Genomic DNA, 11,954 nt, shown 5'->3' with positions numbered 1-11,954 from the left:
TAACCTTACCAACAACCCAGGGGAGGAGGGGTTTTCAAAACCATTTTATAAATGAGTGAGGGTCAGAAAGAAGTCGTTTTCCCCTGGCCCTCAGGCCCATGGGATTTTAACCAGGGTTTGCCTCGTTTTCAAGGCCTTGCTCTCACAGTGAACTTTTCATCAGTGAACTTTTATTTTTAATTATATTTTATTGATTATGCTATTACAGTTGTCCTGATTTTTTCCCCCTTTGCCCCACCTCCACCCAGCATCCCCCACTCCCTCAGGCAATCCCCACACCATTGTTCATGTCCATGGGTCATGTGTATAAGTTCTTTGGCTACTCCTTTACTATACTGTACTTTACATCCCCACGGTTACTCTGTACCTATCTATTTGTACTTCTTAATCCCCTCACCTCCGCACCCATCCCCCCACACTCCCTTCCCATCTCGTTACCATCAAAACGCTCTCTGTATCCATGATTCTGTCTCTGTTCTTGTTTGCTTAGTTTGTTTTTTAGATTCAATTGTTGATAGATTTGTGAATTTTGCCATTTTATTGTTCATAGTTTTGATCTTCTTCTTTTTCTTAAATAAGTCCCTTTAACATTTCATATAATAATGGTTTAGTGAAGATGAACTCCTTTAGTTTTTTCTTGTCTGGGAAGCTCTTTATCTGCCCTTTGATTCTAAATGATAGCTTTGCTGGGTAGAGCAATCTTGGCTGTAGGTCCCTACTTTTCATCACTTTCAATAGTTCTTCTAGCCTGCAAAGTTTCTTTTGAGTAATCAGCTGACAGTCTTATGGGAACTCCCCACTAGGTAAGTATCTTCTTTTCTCTTGCTGCTTTTAAGACTCTCTCTTTAACCTTTGGCATTTTAATTATGATGTGTCCTGGAGTGGACCTCTTTGCATCCTCTCGTTTGGGACACTCTGTGCTTCCTGGACTTGCATGTCTATTTCCTTCACCAAATTAGGGAAGTTTTCTTTAATTTTTTCAAGTAAATTTCCAATTCCTTGCTCTTTCTCTTCTCCTTCTGGCATCCCTATGGTGCAAATGTTGGACATCTTGAAGCTGTCCCAGAGGCTGCTTATACTATCCTCATTTTTTTTGGACTCTTTTTTCTTCTTCTTGTTCTGATTGGTTGTTTTTTTCTTCCTTATGTTCCAAATCATTGACTTGATTCTGGACTTCATCTACTGTACTGTTGTTTCCCTGTAAATTGTTCTTTATTTCAATTAATGTATTCTTTGTTTCTGACTGGATCTTTTTTATACTGCTGAGGTCCTCACTACGTTCCTTGAGCATCTTTATAACCAGTGTTTTGAACTCTGCCTCTGATAGATTGCTTATCTCCATTTCACTCAGTTCTTTTTCTGGAGTTTTGATCTGTTCTTTCATTTGGGCCGTGATTCTTTGTCTCCTCATTTTGGCAGCCTCCCTGTGTTTGTTTCTATGTATTAGGTAGAGCTGCTTTGACTCCCTGCCTTGGTAGTGTGGCTTAATGTAGTAGGTGTCCTGTAGGGCCAGTGACACAGCCTTCCCTATCTCCCAAGCTGAATAGTTGAAGTGTGCCCTTTGTGTGGTCCGAGTACACCCTCCTCTTGTAGTTGAGCCTTGGTTGCTATTGGCAGGTCAATGGGAGGGATTTACCCAGGCCAGCCAGCTGCAAGGATTGGCTATGACCACTGACCACCAACCTCCACCCTCTGTGAAGGATCAGCTGTGCAGGGGCAGGGTGGTGATGCTCCTATGTGGTCTGTAGCTGTCCGCTGGGTGTGCTGGCCCTGGAGTTTCCCAGATGGTGCAGGCCAAGGTCATCCCCCATCTGTGTTTTGCCATGGGCCACCCTGCTTGAGCTATAAAGCAATCTGAGAAGGCTGCTACTTTTGCTGACCCAGGTGAAGCCAAGCTGTAAAATTAGTTTGGCTGCTGCTAGTTTTGGGCTTGGTACTCACTGAAACCAGCTGTTGCTTGTTTAATAGGATTTAGGAAGTTGTGAAGCATGAACCAAGACCAGCCATCCATATGGAAAAGCAGTTTGGGTGTCCCCGTAAGTTGGAGAGTGGTGGAGATTCTGGGGATCTCCTAGGCAGGTCAAACAGTGTTAGCCAGGTTGATGGAGTCTCAGATATGGCGCCAGCTTGCTGGCTCTGTGGGGGGAGGTTTAGAAAAGGGACAATGGCCTCTGCTCACATTGATGCCAGACATTTCCATTTCTCCCTGTATACCACTGGTGGAGCTGCTACCCCGGTGCTGGAGCTCAGAGGGAGTGAGTCTGAGTAGGTGAGTCTGTGTATGGGTTCTTCAAGAGAAACTTCTTGGGGCTCCAGAAGTTTGTTCCATCAACTCAATCCCCACTGGTTTTTGTTGCCAGAAGTTTTTGGGACTTATCTACCTGGCACTGGAGCCCTGGGCTGGGGGGTCTGGTGTGGGGTCTGGGATTCCTTGCTCCCAAGATATCCCTCCTGAATTTTTATCCACCACATGTGGGTGTGGGACCAACCCATTCTGGGTCTGCACCACTCCTATCAGTCTGGATGGATGTGGTTTCTTTAATTCTGTAGTTGTCTGACTTCTATTCATCTCAGTTTCTAATGGTTCTGAGTGATGGTTGTTCTATATTTTAGTTGTAATCGTGATGTGGTTGTGTGAAGAGGTGAACCATGCCTACCTACATCGCCATCTTGACTGGAAGTCCACCAGTGGACTTTTAATTACCTCATCCTCTGGCTTCTGCTATCTTTTCCTTCCCTGAGCAGCTAGCTCATCAGTTATTGAGTCACAGCTAGCATTACAAATAACAATAATTAAATGAAATAGAAAAAGTACATGACAGATAGTAAAGCTGTGTAAAATGCATTTCTTCCTCTGAGTCAGGTCAAAAGGTTTAAAAGCCACTGAATCTGACACTGCTCATTGTACAGATGGGCTTACCTCATTTTTAGCTCTCCCCATTTTTCACAGTAGTGGGTAGGGTAGGAAATCATGTGAGGCCTTGGGACTCCTTAGAGTGGTGGATAAATCATGGGCATCCGGGGATCTGGGCTCAGGCCCTATCTCAATCCCTTCTTCGCCTTTAGTCTTTGTGCTTCAGGTTCCCTTTCTTCATCCAGACCAGCTCCTCAGATGCTAGTGTGTGCCATGACTTTCAACTAGGCGCTGGAGCCCCTGCGAGGGGTCAGGTCTGGTCTGCCCTTGAGAAACATATAGTGTGTATGGAGGGGTCAGACAGACATCACGGGACAGGACAGTGAAAGAGGAAATGGAGGGATTGTGGCCACAGAGGGGTCACCATGTGAAGGACCAGAGAAGAGTTTTGATGGGGTAGTGTCCTCAAGAGTCACTCTAAGGTCAAATATGAAAACTGGAGAGAATTGTTATTATTCCTCAGAAAATCTTTCCCCAGCTAGGGATCTCTACAGACTGGGAACTGGGTAGTGCATTCTAATGGAGGTGCATTTTGGCCTCTGTATTTATCAGACAGAGAGTAAAGAGGAGTGGTAGAATCTGTGGAAAGGAGAGAGCGCTCCTGGAGACATGGGGTTCAACTGGGAAGTAGGAAGCTCTGTACTCTGGCTTTTTAGTAAAATCGAGAAGCTGCCAACAGTTTCCGAAGTCCTTTACCAGCCAAGAATTAATTTGTTCCTCCCAACAACCCTGCGGGTGAGCCAAGCTAGGATGATTATGACCCTGAGAGACCTACCAAGCTCAATGTCAGACAATAATCTATGGTCCAGGCAAGACTAGTACCCACATCTGTCTAGCCAAGGATCCCCTTTGGCAGTCTGATGAAGACTACGGACCACTATTCAGAAGAATATTTTTTAACTACAAAGAGTAAATTACTTTGGAATACAAAGGAAATCAATTATATAGAATCATTATCAAAATGTTTATTTTGTGATTTGGTCCTTTTTTAAAAACCTTAAATAACAAGATCTAGAATAGGGTAACTGGTCTGTTAATCTATTATAATTTCGAGGTGGTAAACAAGCATTTAAAGACATCACTATGTAATGCAATGTGGAAATATCTATGATTTCTATTGGTCCAAAGTCACTGCTGTGATTTGTTGCTTATATGCACGATAGAAGGAAATGCTAAATTTCAGTCAGAGGTTAGTGAAAATCCCAGTTCATGCTTCCCCTCCTCTCACCGTGATCTCTCTCCAAGGACCCCTTTGGGCTCTGTGGAATCTATGCTAAAATCTTCTACCTCTTCTGGTCTAGCTACTATTCCAATGCTTGTTCTTTCATCACATGCATCACATTTCTCCCTGCAGATGCTTGTTGCAGACCTGTTATGTGCCACACAGTTTCCCCTCTTGTATGTCATATAGTCCTTGAACACTTTCTTTGAGGTAGGTGTTATTCTTCCCATTTTGCAGACAATGTAACTGAGACTGGTGAAGGTTAAATGATTTACCCAAAGCCACATAGCCAGTAACTGAAATCAGAGTCCTGTACCACCTCCTCCTCCCTCCCCAGCTGAGGTTGGGGGCCAGAGTCTCTAACACCAGAAGGAAAGAAAAGTATAAGAGAAGGGTAAGCAGGGAGAATTCATGTTCATGCAGGATACACTGCGAAGCAGAAATTGTGCTGTGCTTTTCATTATCTCTTTTAGTCCTCACCACCCTATGCAGTATAACTCTCTCTATTAAACAAAATAAGTAAATAATACGCATTCATTAGAAAACAACAAATCAGAGAATACAGATAAATCAAAAGAAAAAATTAAAAAATCATTCATAATCTCTCCACACAGAAATATCTTACCACTTTGATATGGAGTCTTTGAGATGCACACACACACACACACACACACACTTTTACACCCACTTTACTGGTAGGAAAGCTGGACCCAGAGGTTAAGTAACTTGCCCAAGGATGTGCCAGTAATAAGTGCTAGTCACCTGTGGTTTGACCTTAGGCAGGTCCTTTTCCCTCTCTGAATCAGGGCAGTAGGAAGAGCCAAAGCCTGGCACTGGGAAAGCCAAAACTGAAATTCCACTGAGCAGCTCTCAAAACACTGCCCTCTAGACCAAGGCAGCCTGTCCTCTCAGAGAGGTCAGGAAAGAAACATCCGCTCCCTCTGGCTTTTGCTTATCTGCATCCTTTCCACCCTTCAAGACCCATCTTAAAGGAACCCTTCCAGCAGGAAGCCTTTCTGTGACCAATTCTCAGGGCATTATTCTTTCTTGAAGCATCTGCTGCCTTGGCTGTACCTGTACCATTCACTGAGCACCTCCGTGTGCCATCATCTCACAGATGTCACACAAATCACATTGCAGGTCAGAGGCTGTATGTGCTTCAGCCCTGGTTTTATGGCACCGAGCCAAGGGCCTGGTTCTCAGGGCAGGGCTGCTGCTTTGTGACGCTTTGTTCCTTTGTACAAATTAGAAAAAAAGTGCGCTTTCCTCTGACCTGGTGTGGCTTTATGCTGAAGACAAGGCTTGGTAATCAGAATTCAAGCCAGATTTCAACTCTCACCTGTCCTTTCTGCTGGAGACCTTCAAAACCTACATGACCACATAGATCAACCCTGCCTCAAGGAAGGAATTAATGAATAAATAATTCTGAAAATTGGATATTTTAATATATGATATTGAGACTCAGAAAAGTTAACTTATTGACCCAAGGACTCATCCAGGAATGGCAGCCGGTCTCCAAAGCTCTAGGAAACACTTCCTTTGCCTGTCTCCTGCTCTGGTCTCAACATGAGTCCATCACTTACATGTTATTAAAGCATTTTTCATGTTCACATTTCTTTTTCAGCATGAGATCATCCACTGGAGGAATTTATTCCAAGGCTTCTGCACCCTGGAGTGAATGGCCCTCTCCTAGGATTAGTGTCTCCAACCCTACACCTTCCCTTTCCCTGCGGAGTGTTACAGGAGCGCAGGAAGCAGAGAATAGAGGGAAGGGCAAGGACTTGGCACCAGATTAGCCTAGACTCTATCTAATCTCTGCTTGGCAACTGATTGCTGGGACACTGTACTTCTCACTTAGCCTCATCTGTAAAATAGAGGTTGTAGTACCTATCTCATAGGGGTGAGATATAGGGATGTGAGCACTCAGTAAAGGTTACTCCTCTTCTCCCTTTCACTTTGCTGAGAGCAAGGATTGTGTCTCATGCTAGGTTTACACATAAGAAAAGTGCAGCCTTTGTCTACAGAAGACTTTTTTTAAAATTGAATTTATTGGGGTGACATTGGTTAATAAAATTATTTAGGCTTCAAATGCCGAGTTCTATAATACAAAGTCTATATGTTGTATTGCGTGTTCACCACCCCAAGCCAAGCCTCCTTCCATCACCATTTATTCCCTCTTTACTCTCTTCTACCTCCCTCCACCCCCCTTTCCCTCTGCTAATCACCACACTGTTGTCTGTGTCTATCAGGGGGTTTTTTTTTTTGCTTAATCCCTTCACCTTTTTCACCCAGCCCCCCAACCTCTACCCTCTTTAGTCCAAGGTATCTATGAATTTGTTTCTGTTTTGTTTATTTTGTTAATTAGATTTCACATATAAGTGAAATCATAATCATATGGTATTTGTCTTTCTCTGACTGGCTTATTTCACTTAGCCCTCCAGGTTCCTCCATGCTGTCACAAAAGGTAAGATTTCCTTCTTTTTTATAGCTGCGTAGTATTTCATTGTGCAAATGTACCACAGCTTTTTTGTCCACTCATCTACTGATAGGCACTTGGGCTGCTTCCAAATCTTGGCTATTGTAAATAATGCTGTAATGAACATAGGGGTGCATATATTCTTTTGAATCAGTGTTTTGGGTTTCTTTAGATATAGTCCCAGAAGTGGAATTGCTTGGTCATAAGGCAGTTCCATTTTTAATTTTTTGAAGTATTAACTCCAAACCACTTTCCACAGTGGCTGCACCAATCTGCATTCCCACCAACAGTGCACAAGGATTCCCTTTTCATCACATGCTTGCCAACACTTGTTGTTGGTTGATTTATTGATAGCCTTTCTGACAGGTGTGAAGTGGTATCTCATTGTGTTCTTTTTTAATCCTTGCATGAGGATACATTTATTGATTTTAGAGAGAGTAGGGAGGGAGAGAGACATCAATGTGAGAGAGAAACATCTATTGGTTGCCTCCTATACTTGCCCTGACCAGGGATTGAATCTGTAACTCAGGTATGTGTTCTGACTGGGAATTGAACCCGTGACTTTCTGGTGCATGGGATGACACTCCAACCAACTGAGCCACGCTAGCCAGGGTTCATTGTAGTTTTAATTTGCATTTCTCTGATGACTAGTGACGTGAGCATCTTTTCGTATGTGTATTGGCCATCTGTGTGTCCTCTTTGAAGCAGTGTCTATTTGGGTCCTTTGCCCGTTTTTAAATTGGATTGTTTGTTTTTTGGTGTTGAATTTTATGAGCTCTTTATTAACCTCTTAGGAGATGTATCATTGGTGAATATGTTCTTCCATTGTGAATTGGCTTTTCATTTTGTTGATGGCTTCCTTTGCTGTGCAAAAGCTTTTCAGTTTTGGTGTAGTCTCGTTTGTTTTTTCTTTTGTTTCCCTTGCCCTAGAAGATACATCTGAAAAAATATTGCTATAAGAAATGTCTGAGATTTTACTGCCTATGTTTTATGGTTTCAAGTCTGACATAAGTTTTTAATCCATTTTGACTTATTCTTGTGTATGGTGTGAGAAGATGATATAGTTTCTTCTTCTTTTTTTTTTTGCACATATCTGTCCAATTTTCCTAACACCACTTATTGAATAGACTATCTTTATCCCATTGTACAGTATGTTTTTTGCCTCCTTTGTCAAATAGTAATTGACCATAAGGCATGGGATTTATTTCTGGACTCTATGTTCTGTTCCGTTGATCTATATGTCTGTTTTTATGCGAGTACCATGCTGTTTTGATTACTATGATGTGGTATAGTTTGATACCAGGTAGTGTGGGTCTGTAACTGAACGCCGATCTGGCTGCCTGCAGCTATGAAAGCCAGTACTCAAGAGGCAGGTGCTGATTTAAGGAAACTGGTTTCTTCAGACGCCAGCCATCCGGAAGATGGGGTACTCCTGTCTCAAAGCCTATCCTGAGAAGTGGGGGAACTCTTGTCTCATCTCAAAGCCCTTCTGCCTGGGAAGATGGGGGAATCATATCTCGAAGCCCATCTCCGCCTCTCAGTGGAAACAGAGGTTTTCATGAGGAGGGAGAGGGGGACAGAGCACAGAGATCAAGGCAGAGGGTTGTAAAGGTTTCCACATGCAAACTAGCACACTCAATTCTGATAAGGCAAGTGAGGGTCTGGTGTGCACTATCTTGGTTTAGTCAACCTGGCTTTAAGAAAAAGAGGAAGACCAAAACTATGAACAATAAAATGGCAAAAAAGTACAAATCTATCAACAATTGAATCTAAAAAAACAAACTAAGCAAACAAGAACAGGGACAGAATCATGGATACAGAGAGCGTTCTGATGGTTGCCAGATGGGAAGGGGATGTGGGGAATAAGTGAAGAGGTAAGGGGATTAAGAAGTACAAATAGATAGGTACAGGATAACCATAGGGATGTAAAGTACGGTATAGGAAATGGTGTAGCCAAAGAATAAATATGCATGACCCATGGACATGAACAATGGTGTGGGGATTGCCTGAGGGAGTGGGGGATGCTGGGTGGAGGTGGGGCAAAGGGAGAAAATCAGGACAACTGTAATAGAATCATCAATAAAATATAATTAAAATAAATAAAAATGATTGCTGTGGCTATTTGAGGTCTTTTTGGTTCCATATAAAATTTTGGAATATTTGTTCTAGTTCTGTGAAACACACCATTGGTATCTTGACAGGAATTGCATTGAATCTATAGGTTGCTCTGCATAGTATGGACCTTTTAATGATGTTAATTCTTCCTGTCCATGTTATGGCACATGCTTCCACTTATTTATGTCTTCTTCAGTTTCTTTCTTCAGTGTCTTATAATTTTCTGAATACAGGTCCTTACATCCTTGGTTAAATTTTTTCCTAGGTATTTTATTTTTTATTTTTTGACGCAATTGTAAATGGGATTATTTCCTTAGTTCCCCTTTCTGATAGTTCATTATTGGTGTATAAAAATGCAACTGACTTCTGGGTATTTATTTTGTATCCTCTACTCTACTGAACTTATTTATCATTTCTAGTAGGCTTCTTTTGGTGGAATCTTTAGGATTCTCTATATACAGTACCATGTCATCTAGTACAGAAGACTCTTAATGAACTTTGTCAACCCGTGACTAGAACTGCTTTTTCTCTAGATCTTAGGCAAGCCTGTTCCCCTTTGGGCCTCAATTTTCTGTCTTTTAAATGGTGACAGTAATACCTACATGACCACAAGAACTAGTATTATTTACTGATATTTACTGTTATTAGGCCCTGCAGTGCTTCATGGGTGTACTGTCATGCAGTCATCACAATAGGACTATGGGGTAAGTACTATTGATATTTTAGATGCCCCAGCGGAAGGTGAGGAGCCCCAGAGAGGTAAAGTACTTTGCTCATGAGTCACTCAGCTGCTAAGTGGCAGCGCTGGGAGGTGAATCCTGTTGCAATACTCTAGACCAGGATTTCTCAACCTTTGATGTTTTGAGGCAGTCATTCTTTGCTTTAGGAGACAGTCCTGTGCACTGCAGGATGTTTATCAGCCTCCCTGGCCTTGACCCATTCAATGCCATCTCTCACTGTGACAGCCAAAAATGTTTTAAGACATTGCCAAATGTCCCCTCATGAACCAAATCTCTCTTAGTTAAGAACCACTGCTCTACTGTCTAGAGTCCTACACGGTGTTTTTCCTCTACAATATGAACAAGCTAGGGAAGCTTCTGTCCCCTTAAGGGTCAGGAAATTAACTGCAGACAGCATTACTCTAATACTAATAATATTTCATATTTGTTACAGCCCATTTGCACTTACAAAGTGCCTTCTTATACATTAGTTTGTCTGAATATTCCAGGTGAGAGAACACATAGGTGGATGTGGCTAGCACAGTGCCCAGCACATATTAAGTAAAATCTTGATTTCTTTTTATTGGTTAGATGAAGGGGTGAAGGTTCAGGGAGGTTAGTGTCTGAAGGGGTGAAGGTTCAGGGAGGTTAGTGTCTCAGCTAGGTTACACAGCTAGTAAAGTAGCCTTGTTATTTGTTATGTTGATTAGGCTGTTAACTGTTAGCTGTTAAAGCTCTTCCACTTGAATTCTTAGAAGAGTTTCTGCTTTCATTGAGAGGAACAAGGCAAATCAGACAAGTTAAAACCTGTTTCTTAGAGTTGGAAAGATCCTAGACTCAGGCTATCTAGTTCAACTCCTTATGGAACGGCGGTAGGCTTGACAGATAAAATACAGGATGGCTAGTTAAATTTGAATTTCAGATAAGCAATGAATAATTTTTTAATATGTTCCAAAATGTCACAAATACCAGGGACAATTGTGGCCCTGGGACTCCCTCTGGCAAATGATGAATGGGCCCAACTGCTCATGTGATCGGAAGGGAGCATGCCTATTCCAAGGGATTAGAGGAAGGAGCCTTTTGACGGGGCTCTCCCATCTTACTTGGAGTGGTCACCCCTTCCTTGGGAGGATTTGAGCCTTTCTGGAGGAACCTAACTGATGCAGGGGGCTCCAACAGTCCCTGGAACATTCAGACACAGACAGAGATAAATGCCTTTTGAACACCTATTATGGGTCAGGCATTTATTGTGCTCAAAGAATATAACAGAGGTAAGGTGCACAGCACTGCAGTGTTATGGAAAGGAGGAGAATTTCTACCTGTGCAACAGAAGGAAGGAGTGAAAGAGAATATGGCAAGCAAAAGGAGGATGAGACACAAGGACTTCGAATGACATTAAGGAACCAAGCCTTTATTCCAAAGACAAGGTTGGGGAGCACATTGGAGCAGAGAGATAATATGCTCGGATTGCTGTTTTGAACATCTTTCAACTTGTTATGTTGAGGATGGATTAGAGGAGGAGGTGGGGGCCAAAGAGATGAGCTAGAAGGATGATAAGTCCTGATTTAGAATAATGGTAGCAGGAAGAAGGAAAAGGGAGAGCTTTGAAAGATGTTAAAATGTGGGTTGGAGATGGCTATTTGTCCCTGCTCCCCCAACATCTTTCTCCTCTTCTTCTATGTTAACGGAATCCCCAGTTTTCACCTGGGCTCATGGCCGTACAGAATTAAAGATTTTATTTCTCAGTGATCCTTGTGTCTGGGTATGGATGGCTATATGACTAAGTCTTCTTACCGGTATAAGGTGATGTAGTGCCCTTAAAGGAATAGGAACGAGGTAGTCAGCTATCTTGGATCATGCAGATGTTGGCAATATTCTAGGGATGGCAGAGCTGTAAGCCTGGACCCCTGACTGATTCATGGGGCAGATAAAAGGTCCAACTTTTATATAGGATATAAAGAAATTTCTACTTTATTTGAGACTGTGTTTACTTTGGGTCTTCGTTGTTGCTGCCCAGTCTCTATCCTGACACAAAGTGGTAAAAATCAGGTGAGGGATAAGATGTAGGGATACATGGACATGTAGGGAGGAGAGGAAGCTGCAGAGGTTTTGTTATGCCCAAGGCAGCATTTCTTGAATGCCTTTGACCACCTGCAATATAATCATTCTGGGTGGGGACCAGGAATTAAGTCAGCAGCTCCTTTGGCAATCCCCTCTAGCAATCCCTAGGCTAGCCCTGCTGGAGCCAGGGCGCTGTCTGCTTTCCACAGGTGTCTCCACTGTGACTAGCCCTCCAGGTAGACTCTACAGCAGCATACTTCTCTTATCAGTAGGTCAGGGCTGCTTCTGCCCTAGGGTTTCTTTTGCCCTTAAGATTTGGGACTGAAAACAAGCTCTGTCATTCGAGGTCAGGTCACTGTCCTTTCTTTTTTTAAATATAAATTTTATTAAATTTATTGCTGCAATATTGGCTAATAAAGTTATATAGGTTTCAAGTGTACAGTTCTA

The sequence above is a fragment of the Desmodus rotundus genome, chromosome 3 (genome assembly GCF_022682495.2).
Source record: "Desmodus rotundus isolate HL8 chromosome 3, HLdesRot8A.1, whole genome shotgun sequence".
Taxonomy (NCBI): domain Eukaryota; kingdom Metazoa; phylum Chordata; class Mammalia; order Chiroptera; family Phyllostomidae; genus Desmodus; species Desmodus rotundus.
The sequence above is the reverse complement of the archived record's forward strand: the minus strand, read 5'-3'. Positions refer to the sequence as shown.